Below are 12,126 nucleotides of genomic sequence, written 5' to 3' on the forward strand. Positions count from 1 at the left end.
CGGCCAGCGGAGCATCGCTGCAGGTGCCAGGACAGAACCATGCACGTGTGTGCCCTTGCCCTGGGCCATCCCCTCACCGCTCCTTCGGCTCAGTGCTGCCCGTGCAGATCTGCAGAGATGGCAGAAGCTTCTGTGGCTCTTGAGTTACAGGTGTGGCTGCACGGAGAACTTTCCCAGGTCCTTTGGTGGATGTTGCTCGCAAGCCCATCATCCATCGCAGGGGTGAGTAGTGTGTCCCTGCTAATCCCACAGGCTGAGCCCGGGTTTTGTGGGATCCATTCCTGGGAAATGGAAATGCTTCTCTTAAGGTCCCCTGAGAAGAAAGAACAAACCTATAGGAGGGAATAAGTCCATGGAGGAATCCAAATATCAGGACCAGTTGCTGGGTGATCTGAATAGACACCGTGGTGGGTGCATTTCCCTCCCCCTTCCCCTGGGACTCAGCAGCCGGGGCCTTTCCCTGCACATCTGGACAGGCCGTGCCCGGCACAGCGGGAAGGGATCCATGGCAGCCTCGCTGCCCCGCTGCTGCTCTCACGGCTGCAGGGCTGTTTCCCAGCCTGGCCTGGCTGCAGCTTCTCCCCAGCCTCTGCAGGAAGGCATTTGGCACCAGCTGAGAGGGAGCCCCAACTGCACCACAGGCTTGCAATCCCCTGCAATTTTCTGGTCTCTAAGGACAACAGGCATGGGGGGCAGCTTTTTGGAGAAGGGAGGGCCATAACTCAGCATGAAGAGTCTGCCCATTGTCATGATCCCAGCACTTTCACGAACATTGCCTCTAGTAGATACCAGCTCGCCAAGAGGGAATAGCTCCACCTGATCCAGCTGTCTATTTTCCTTTATCAAGGGATGGCCCAAGAAGCTGTACTGAAGGTGGCATTTCCCAGAGCAAGCGGCGTCTCGTTGGCAGCCCCTGCTGCAGGAAGGAAGGCGATGCCAGGCAGGGGCACAGGCACAGGAGGTGATTGCAGTGCCGGGCTCAGCCGGGCTCAGCCCTCGGCGGGGCTGTGTGGCAGCAGCTCTTCCCCCAGGCCCTGCCCTTGCACGGCCCGGCAGCAGCCAAAGCTGGAGGCGCCTTGGCTTCCAGGGCTCTGGAGCTCGTTGGCAGCCCCGGGGAATCGGGACTCTGCACCAACGTCCCTCCCGCTGCAGCTGCTCCCGCAGCCGCCCTGAGTGCCCAGAGGCCCCAGGCACAGGAGCAGCCCCGAGCGGGAGCCCTGCTGCCAGCCCAGGGCCAGAGCCAGCCCTGGCTCCCGGCTGGGCAGGGGCTGCACTGGGTCCTGACAGGGCCTGGCTCTGTCCCCTGGGGCTGGGGGAGCTGTCACGGGGCAGGGAGTGGTGAAATGAGGAATACTTGTGGAATGGCCTCCTGTAGTTTTTCTCGGGCCTTTAAGAAAAGTTTCTGCAGTGGAAATGAGAGAGTCTTGAGAGGCCCCAGTCTGTTCTGCCACCTTTCTAGGCATGTTTCACAGGGCCTGCAAAGAGGGTGGACAGTGACCAGGAGCCAGCCCAGACTTTGGCCTTGCCCATTCACATCTGACTCCCCCAGCCTTACCCACCCCCTTGCAGTGCCCATTTCCCTGAGGCAGAAGGGGATCCCAGCACACCATGGAAATGGTTCTAATTTGTGTTCCCTTCTAGTTGGGGTTCTTGGGAAGGCTTCTCCATTAGCTTGGCTGCATAATGTTTTAAAGCTGCTTCGGCCTGCTTCAGGAATGTTCTTACTGTGCCACCAAGGAATAATTGTGGACAACCTGGCAGGAAACAGGTGACAGAAGCTTCTGTGGCTGTTGATTATCAGGTGTGTCTGAAGAGAGGACTTTCCCTGCTCCTTTGCTGATTCCTACACAGAAGCCTGGCTCCCATCGCAGGGGTGAGTAGTGTGTCCCTGCTGATGCTCAGGTTGAGCAATGGTTTTGTGGGATTCATTCTTGGGAAATGGAATTACGTTTCTCTAAGGTCCTCCAATGGGAAAGAACAAAACTACAGGGCCCAAGAAACCCCATGAGCCATCCAAACACATGAGGCAAATGCTGAAGGAAATGGAAGAGGCTGGACAAGTTGGGTGCATTTCCCTCAGCCTTCCCCTGGGACTCAGCAGCCGGGGCCTTTCCCTGCACATCTGGACAGGCTGTGCCCAGCACAGCGGGAAGGGATCCATGGCAGCCTCGCTGCCCCGCTGCTGCTCTCACGGCTGCAGGGCTGTTTCCCAGCCTGGCCTGGCTGCAGCTTCTCCCCAGCCTCTGCAGGAAGGCATTTGGCACCAGCTGACAGGGAGCCACAACTGCACCATGGGCCATGCACACCATGACATCCCCTGCAATTTCCCAGTCCCCAGGCACATCCTGTGAGGCTGCAGCTTGGAGAAGAGAGGGCCCTGGACTACCCAAATAGTTTCTATGAGTTCCTGATCCATAGCAAAGAGTTTCACAAGCCATGCCTCCTGAACATGTGCCCTCCTGTCTGTGTAATGGTTCCATGCGATCCAGTTGTGCTATTTCCGTGCTCCAGAGAAGGACCAAAAAGCTGTGCAGAAGGCTGAGTTTCCCAGAGGAAGCAGTGGCTCATTGGCAGCCTCTGCTGCAGGAAGGGAGGCGCTGCCAGGCACAGTCACAGGAGGAAATTGCTGTGCCTCTGGGCCTGAGCCCTGCTGAGCCTTGCGCTGCCCTCTCTGCTGCTTGGCAGTGCGGGCACAGCCGGACAAGGCTGGCACAGCCCAGAGGAATTGTTATGCTCAGGGCACTCGGGTACTGAGCAGTCCTGCTGGGGTCCCTCTGTGGAAGACACATCCCGAAACCTGGGAGCGACTGCACGGGGTGCCCGTGGTGGGGAAAGGGCAGAGGGGGAGAGCAAGGCTCCAGGGTGTCCTGACAGGGCCTGGGTATGAGCCCTGGGGCTGGAGGAGCAGTTCCAACAGAGGGGGGCAGAGAGGGAGTGCAGGAGGGAAGGAATGGTTTTGGCACTACATGCTGCACTTCTCCCCAGGACTTTAGGTACATTTCCCTCTGTGGGAGGGAGAGGGCCCCAGGGCCCTTAGGGTACTCCTGCCACCCATCCAGGGATGTTGTACAGGGCCTGCTAAGAGGGTGGAGAGTGACCAGGAGCCAGCCCAGCGCTCCTCAGTCCCCTGTGCAGCTTTGGCCGTGTCCATTGACATCTGGCACCCATGGCCTTACCGAAGCCCCTTGCAGTGGCCAGTTCCCAAAGGCAAAAGGAGATCCCAGCACACCATGGAAGAAGTTCATTTTTATGGTCCCTTTCTAGATTGGAATCATAACATGGATTCCCTGCTCATCCTTCTGGATCACAGTTTGAAGTCCTTAGCGCATGCTGTAGCCAAGTTCTCAAAGTTCTCAGAAATTTTTACTTAGAGTATAATCAATGGGTCAGTGTGGCAAGAGCTCCCGTATATACCACTTTCCTTAAGAGTAGGAAGGTTGTTCAACTCTGGAAGTCCATCCCTACTACATTCTGGATCCCTGAGTGATCCCATGGATCCCTGTAAGTGGGAGGAAGGAGCATTTAGCTGTCCATCTTTCACCCATGTGCAATGCCAGTGTGTCCTTCCCTGTGCTCTGTGCAGCCCCAGAGAAGAGCAGAGAGGGAAGGGGCCGGGCCCAGGGCTGTGTCCCGGGGCTGAGCCTTGGGTGCAGCTCCTTTGCCAGCCACAGGGAGCCTGAGCTGCTCCTGATGCTGCTGCCAAGCCCTGGCCCTGGCTGGGGCTGGGTTTAGAGCTGCTGGCAGCTCCAAGGAGTCCTTTCTTCCCCGACTGCCCCGCAAGGCGCTCCTTCCATCCCAGTGTGGGGCCACCGCAGGCTCATGGTGCCCCTGCCCCTGCTCCTGGGTGGAAGGCAGAGCTGAGGGAGTGCCTTGGAGGGCACCAATCACCAAGGGGCACTCACTGCCACTGCGGCCTGAAGGAGAATCTTCAGCAGTGCCACAGGAGCTGTTCTATCCTGCCTTTCTTTGCAGATACCCCTGCTGGTAAAAGTGATCTGGCTTCCCAACCCACGTTCAGGATTGAGCCTCTGGGAGATGCTGAGGGTAGGTCAAGGCCTTTCCCCCTGCGAGAGCTGCCAGCTCAGAGCCCAAAGCTCGGCCAGGGGGGCATCGCTGCAGGTGCCAGCACAGAACCATGCACGTGTGTGCCCTCGCCCTGGGCCATCCCCTCACCGCTCCTTCGGCTCAGTGCTGCCCGTGCAGATCTGCAGAGATGGCAGAAGCTTCTGTGGCTCTTGAGTTACAGGTGTGGCTGCACGGAGAACTTTCCCAGGTCCTTTGGTGGATGTTGCTCGCAAGCCCATCATCCATCGCAGGGGTGAGTAGTGTGTCCCTGCTGATCCCACAGGCTGAGCCCGGGTTTTGTGGGATCCATTCCTGGGAAATGGAAATGTTTCTCTTAAGGTCCCCTGAGAAGAAAGAACAAACCTATAGGAGGGAATAAGTCCATGGAGGAATCCAAATATCAGGACCAGTTACTGGGTGATCTGGAGAGACGCCGTGGTGGGTGCATTTCCCTCCCCCTTCCCCTGGGACTCAGCAGCCGGGGCCTTTCCCTGCACATCTGGACAGGCCATGCCCGGCACAGCGGGAAGGGATCCATGGCAGCCTCGCTGCCCCGCTGCTGCTCTCACGGCTGCAGGGCTGTTTCCCAGCCTGGCCTGGCTGCAGCTTCTCCCCAGCCTCTGCAGGAAGGCATTTGGCACCAGCTGAGAGGGAGCCCCAACTGCACCACAGGCTTGCAGTCCCCTGCAATTTCCCGGTGTCTAGGCAGATCCGGAAGGGCAGCTGTTTGTAAAACAGAGGGCCCTGTGGCAGTCTCAAGAGCCTTGGCCTTTTCCTGATCCTTATCCATGTCTTTGACAAGTATTACATCCTGAAGATGCCACCTCCCCAGGGGGGAATGGTTCCACCTGATCCAGCTGTTTTCCTTTCTCCAGAGATGGACCACAGGGCTTTGCTGAAGGCAGCCCTTCCTGGAGGAAGCAGCAGCTCCTTTGCAACTCCTGATACACGAAGGGAGGAGATGCCAGACAGTGCCACAGAAGGTGATTGCTGTGCCAGGCTCAGCCAGACTGAGCAGTCCCCGTCCTGAAACCTGGGAGTGGCTGCATGGGGTGTCCAGGATGGGGAAAGGCCACAGGGGGAGAGCAAGGCTCCAGTGTGTCCTGACAGGGCCTGGCTCTGTCCCCTGGGGCTGGGGGAGCTGTCACGGGGCAGGGAGGGCCAGGGCTGGCAGGGGCTGCTCAGGGATGGGTTTGGCCCCTGTCCCTCCAAGCAGCGACGGCCCAAGCAGCTGCGCTGGCCCCGGGCTCTCCTGCCGGCCTGCTGGGCTTTGTTGGGGGGCACAGCCTGTGCCAAGGGGCGGCAAGGTGCCTGCAGGCCCCAGCTCTGGGCAAACAGAGAACGTCCTGGCCGTATGCACCGTGCTGCCAGCTCAGCAGTGCAGCACAGCGCGGGCTCACGCTCCCCATTGCTCCCACAGACGTCATCACTGAAACAGGAATATATGCCCCGGATCCAGTGCGCCTCTCAAGAATTGTCTGCCCCCAGGATGTGCGCCGGTCCTGCATGATAGGCACGGTGGTGATACTGATCACTGTGCCACTTGTGCTGATCGGCTGTTATCTTGGCATCAGGAAGCTGTATGAGATCAGACGGTCAGTTCTGGAATTTTCTCTCCACTTTTCTTGCAGCTCTGTGCAAAGGACAGTAGCCTGACTTGTAGTCATGCTTCAGTGGAGCTGTGCCCTGTCCATGGCTGTCCAAAGAACTCTGCTGAGGGTTCTGCTGCTGCCCAGTGCTTTCCTTGGCCTCTCCATTGCTGGGCCTTGTCCTGGGGGGCCGCTGGGGCTGCAGCCAGTGCTGGCTCCCCCTGAGGCTGCCTGGCCAGGAGCAGCCCCAGGGGCACAGGGCAGAGGCACAGCAAGGTGGGCAGGAGAAAGAGCGGGGACGAGATTGCCCCTGAAAGGCAGAGGCGCTCGGGGCCCGCTCCTGGCCAGGGAGCTGCCCAGAGCCGTCCCCTGCTCGCCGGGGCCTCGAGGGGCAGCTGTGCAGCTGGGCCAAGGTGTGCCAGCCGCTCCAGCCGTGCTGGGGAGCCTTGCCAGCTCTGGGCCCTGCTGTGCAGGAGGGTCCCTGTGTGCCACTGGCAGCTGGGGCCTCAGCCACTGCTCTCTCCACAGGCACCACCTTGGGGAAAAGCTGAAAGCTGGTGGCTGGTACCGAGACCTCTGCAGCTGGATGAGCAAGAGCAGCAGCCTTGATTCTGATTCCTTTTTAATTGATCCTTCAAGCCGTGGATGCCCACGGTGTGGGCAGGCTGGACCCAGGCAGGGGCTGCTGTGACCAGCAGCGGGGCCCCGAGGGGCTGGGGGAACCCATGGGGCAGGCAGCAGCATGGGGCGCCTGAGAGAAAGCAACCCTATTTTTTCTTTGTTTTTCATTTTTAGAAATTAGACATTTTTAGAAATATTTCAAATCATATTTTCTGTAGAGAGACATTCCCAAATAGCTTTTGCAATTGCTATAGTAGTTAAGGATTTTCCAAGGTAGTTTTAGAATCCGGGAAAAGAGATCCCATTTTGTCTTTGCTTTTCATTTTTAGACATATTTAGAAATATTGTTTGAAGAGAGAAATCCCCAAATCCCTTTTTCCACAATACCTCCATATTTTTGAAAGTAGTTTTACAGTTCTGGCACTTTTGTTGCACTTAATGCAATAAAAAATAAATTGCATTTAATTGGTAATCTTTACTGTGGGCAGAACTCAGGCACCCGAAGACACCCAGCCTGCTTCAGAGGCTCTTTTCCCACCGGAGCCTTGTGCCTAATCACAACAACTAACAGCAGCTCACTCCAAGGGCTTCCTTAAGCAGACTGGGGCAAGCACTGATCTCTGCTCTCTGGCCAGGGACAGCATGCAGGGAACAGCTGGAGCTGTGCCAGGGCAGGCTCAGGCTGGAGATCAGGAAAAAGTCCTTCCCTTCTTCCCCAGAGGGTGCTGGCACTGCCCAGGGAATGGGCACGGCCCCGAGGCTGCCAGAGCTGCAGGAACAACACTGCCAGGGATGTCCAGGGTGGGATTGTTGTGGTGTCTGTGCAGGGCCAGGGCTGGACTGGGTGATCCTTGGGGGTCCCTTCAGCTCAGGATATTCTGGGATTCTGTGAATATAATTTTTATCTAAGTCACGTATCTAAAGTTCACCAATATCAAACATTCCACAGTTAAACCCAGAACTGGGGCCTAGGGTAATTTCCAGATGTACAAGCAGGCTGCCTTTCCCTGCCCTCCTCTCTTAAGGAGGGGAACTTCACTGTCCAGTGCTTCCTACACCACCTGCTTCTGTGATTCACTGCTGGAACGGGATTCCCCTTGGGAAACACGACTTTGAAAACACCTGATGTATTTCCACCCTGCTTTTACTGTGTTCCATGGAACAATAGCTTCTCTTATGCCAATTCTACTGCTTGATAAGTCACTGCATTGAAGGTGTTTTTACACTTGTACCCAGCTCTCCCAGCCCTGCAGGCTGGTCAGTCACTTGGGTCAAGGACACAAAACACTTCAGGCCTTTTCTAAACAGCAACTGAAAGTCCGGATAAAAGGAGAGATTATTATGAAGCAGAGGGAGTGATTTCTGCCATCCCTGCTGAGCATATGAAGCTGTGATTTGCTAAGTCAGATCATGGAGTGAACACTAACAGGGTTCTGTGACCTTACAGCTCAGCACTGTTTTTTAACTTACTCATAATTCTGACATTTTGCACTGTCACTGGAACCCTAAGTCTAAAAATCAGACAGAAGTGTGATCTGTACCTGTCTGCTTTCAGAAGCACATCCAGTAAATCTGGAACTAAAATGGAATTGCTGTATCATGTTTTATGCCTAAATTACATTCTGCCTGAACTACATTCTGGCTTATGCCTAAACTACATTCTGCTCTTCCAGCACTCCCAAGACAGCTCTGAGCACATTTTTAATAATTTAATGAAATCATTGGAGAGTGGTAGCAACTACTGCCTACTTCTTCAATTATCTCAATTCATTGATCTCTTCCTGCTGAAGGAGGTGGAATCTCACACCAGAGATGCAAAAAAAAAAAAAAAAGAAAAGAAACAACAAAAATCCCAAAATTACACAAAGTGTAATGTGACAAAGGACCCATTTTTTGTAGGAGAGGAGGAATATGGAAACTGTAGTAATGGTGATGATAATCTGTGTAACACAGATTCTGAGAGCCCAGCCTGTCAGTGATGTCTTATGAAAGCAGCATGCCCAGAACTAAGGAGTCAGGCACCAAAAAAAACTCAGTAACAGCAACAAAACCCCACAAAACACTCCAGCTGACCTTTAAACATTTCCAGTAGAACAATATTTCTGTAACACTATCAAAATAATCCTTCAGTTCAGCTGCTTATTTGGAATCCTTCTGGCATTGCAAGGAGGATGTTTAGCCTTCAATGTTTGTTGCGTACTTGCTGAAAATACTTCTTTGTTTGGCAATTTTATTAATTTTCCTTCCATGCAAGAACCAGCTGGCAGAGAGAATGCACCAGCTGGGGTCAGATGCTCAGGACAACAGAGTTCTTTTTTCTTCACAAGAGCTCCTTCATTGTGCTATAACCAAAAGCTATTTATTTCTACTGGCCAGTCTTAACCCAGCATGAAATGAAATATTAATCTAGCAAGTGAACAAACCAAATATCCACCAGGACATGGCCACAGCTTCAGATCCAAAGATAACTAGTCAGGCATGAGGAAAGAATGTTTGGAAAGATAAACATGCATAGGAGCAATGACAAAGTACAGTGGCCAAATCAGCTTTATTGGCTGTGTTTGGTGACTTGACCAACTGTGTGTGGCAGGAGAGTTCCGGAGCTGGTAAAGGCTGGATCATAATATTGAAACTCCAGGATTCTTAATGCTTCTAGGGAGGGCTTTGACCCAGCTTCCACTAAAGACAGGCTAATTCACTTTTAGAGAAAAAGATAATCGAAAGCAGCCTCTTCTATTATTTTTACAAAAAAAAAAAAAAAAAAAAAAAAAATTCACAAAAAGCACTTTTGGTGAGTTAGTATTTCAAATAAGCTTAGCCTGTTCAATGACCTGGTGCCTTCTTAGCAACATTTTAGGAGACTTTGTTTCTTTGTTATCTTTGTACATTTTGAAAAAAAATTCTTTTGGTGCCTCCTCTATTTATGACTCATTCATAATAACACAAGTGATTCATGCTGTCAAATTAAAAGCTATTATTTTGGAAATTTTTTTTTTCCCTTCCTTTTGGATAAAATACGACAATTTTCACTATTTTGTTACTAAGGGCAGCTTCCTACTACTTAAGAGAGTCTCAGAAATTTATTTTCTAAGTAAAGCATCTGCCACCTCATGTCTCTCTCACAGATGAATACATGGGAAATAGAACAATTATTTAAAACTAGTTCCAGAACTCCCAAGCTCGTTCACCAAGAAACTGAATTTCAATCACCAGATTTTATCCAGACAATACTGCTTTTGTTTGATTTAAAGATGGTCACTGTATGCACATGCTGGCCTAAAATTATTTACTAGGGCTGCCTTTGGCACAGGCAGCCGCAGGTTCTCCATTGCAGGGATTTCCGGTCTGGCTCTCCAGTGAAGTTTTGTGGTGCTTTCCCACCCAAAGTGTGAAAGGATGTCCCGAGGTGGCAATTGGCTTGCATGAAAATGAAATTTAAAAAATGAACAAAAGGTCACAAAAGAGACCTTGACATATCCAGAAGCACAACAGCTTTAAATAAACTTATTTATGCTAAATGCAAAAGTAAGGCCTGGGATAAAGCTTTGAACTGAGCAGAATGGGAACAGCACTTTAAAACACAACATGGCAAGTAAGAAGTGAGAAGGGGAGAATGAATGTCTGGGTGAAGAACAAACATGTACACAACGCCTGCTCCGTGGAAAACAGCAACTGCAGCTCCCAGTCTGTCTGGGGATTCTGGCAAAGCACTGGGAGGGAGGCAGCACACACAGCACAGCACCACCAGGCTGTGCTGAGGGGTGAAGGTGGTAGAAATGGCAGGAAATAATTTATTAACACACACAGCGCTGGAGGAGGCCACCTGCAGAGGTGAACACAGCACCTGGGATAAAAACTGCTCTGCAGATGGAGAGGGCAAGAGGTGTGAGGAAAGATGTGCACAGCAGCTCACTGGTGGTACAGCTACAGCTCAGTGCAGTGGTGAGAAGTGTGGATCAAGGAGAAAAAATAGTTTCCCTTTCTTGTTTTAATTTTGCAAGCTTCAGGAGAAGGTCCTGGGAAACTGTGTGCCAAATTTACACGGAGAAGTTGTCTCATTGAAGTCAACAGATGAAAAGTGAACCCAGCTTTGTTCAAACTGAAAATAAAGCAGATGTTTTTGAATGTTGCCAATAAAATAAATAAAAATTAGAATATTTAGTATCACCCAAAGACCTTATGTCAGAGAGTCATCACATGCTAAATGCCTTTTTATACAGCTTAGAAATTGATGCCTTTCCTACGAGAGCACAGGGGCTTTGCTGTGGAGAACACAGGCTGGAGTTTAAGGCCAGCTATAACCTTGAACTTGAAATTGATACAAAGAAACAGCTGAAAAGGAATGGTTTTAATCAAATCACCAATACTACACTAACTTAACACAGAATCATAAAGCTAAATACACAAACAATACCTCTAGTTGCCTTACCAGGAAAAAAAAAAAAAAAAAAAATTAACTGGAGAGCATGTACCTTGCCCAAACACCATCTGTCTCCAGGGCTGCTCCAAGGAAAGTTCCTTGGGGAGGATTGCTGCAATCCCTGGGACACAGCGAGGAGACACAGCCTAACACAGCTGTGTCTCTAACTGGGGAAACTGGGATGGGGAAACTCCTCAAGCTTCTTGGGGAGCCTCTACTAAGAAATCACCAGAGGATGTTCACGAACGAACTGACATGCGCTCCTGAGTGCCAGAATCAACCACCAAACACAGAAGGCAAGAATGCCTTTATCTGCAGGCCAAGGCAGGGGTTAGCCAAGGCTGGACTCTCACCTGGACAACTTTAATCCTTCACATAAACTGCAAAAGGCAGCTAACAGGCTGCCAGGAAAACCTTCCCCTGAAGCAGCACACCATAATCTTGGCTGCCCATCAGAAAGAGCTCTTTGCTGAAAGGTGTGTGCCGTGTTTCATTCATCATCTGCCTTGCTTTTGAAAGGGGGCAGATGGAGAAATAAAGATTGGGCTGTGTTTGGGATGTTTGATTAGGGAGCAGATTGGCTTGAAGACCAGTATTAACCCAGCCTTGCTGACCTTAATCTAATTGAGTAATTCCTTGGGACACACCTGTTGATCAGCTGTGGGCAGGCAAGGATTTTCTGGATGCAGGAGTCAGCCTGGCACAGCTCAGACATTTCAACTCAGATAAGGGCTGGACCTTGGAGCAGACACACTGCCAGCAGCCCTTCTCCCTCTCAGGGAGAAAACAGGAACAAGCAGTAAGTGAACCGGGAGGGAAATCAGCATTAAATGCAAATCTCAGTTTATTTAATAATAAGAAAAAAATCTTTACATTGGCAGCAACCTGCTGAGAAAAATTTATATCCCCAAATCCCCCCAGCCCCAGGAATGGCCCCACAGGTGAGGTGAGCTCCTCGAGCCAAAGCCTGGCTGTTGCTTGCAGGAGGTTGGCTCCTGAGCCATACCAGCTCCCTACTTCATACCTTTTTTTTTTCCTTAACAGGACACTGCAACTTTTCCTAAAGAAATGAAATAAACAGCAAGCATTTGCCAAAGTACTCCCATCACTTGGAGCAGTTTGTTTTTCAGAACATTCAGTGCCAGATTGCTGAATGGGAAAGGGAAACAACAGGAGAGCAAAATCTCTCCTTTAATCATTTCTGAAGAGTTTATCACAGGAGCACTGAGATATTCACAGCCCACTGGTTTCTTGCTGAATTCAAGTGATTCAAGTGGAAAAAAGATCACATCTTTCTTTTAAAACCCAAATGAACAAAATGGTAAGTTTGAACAAACCTAGAAAACGAGCAGCTGCTTCTACAGTCATCACTGATTTCAGCAGGAATTGAAGATGCTTTGTGAAAACTGGAAGAAATCTCTGACAACAAAT

This window comes from Lonchura striata, chromosome 12 (assembly GCF_050655825.1).
Source record: "Lonchura striata isolate lonStrDom1 chromosome 12, ASM5065582v1, whole genome shotgun sequence".
NCBI classification, from domain to species: Eukaryota; Metazoa; Chordata; class Aves; order Passeriformes; family Estrildidae; genus Lonchura; species Lonchura striata.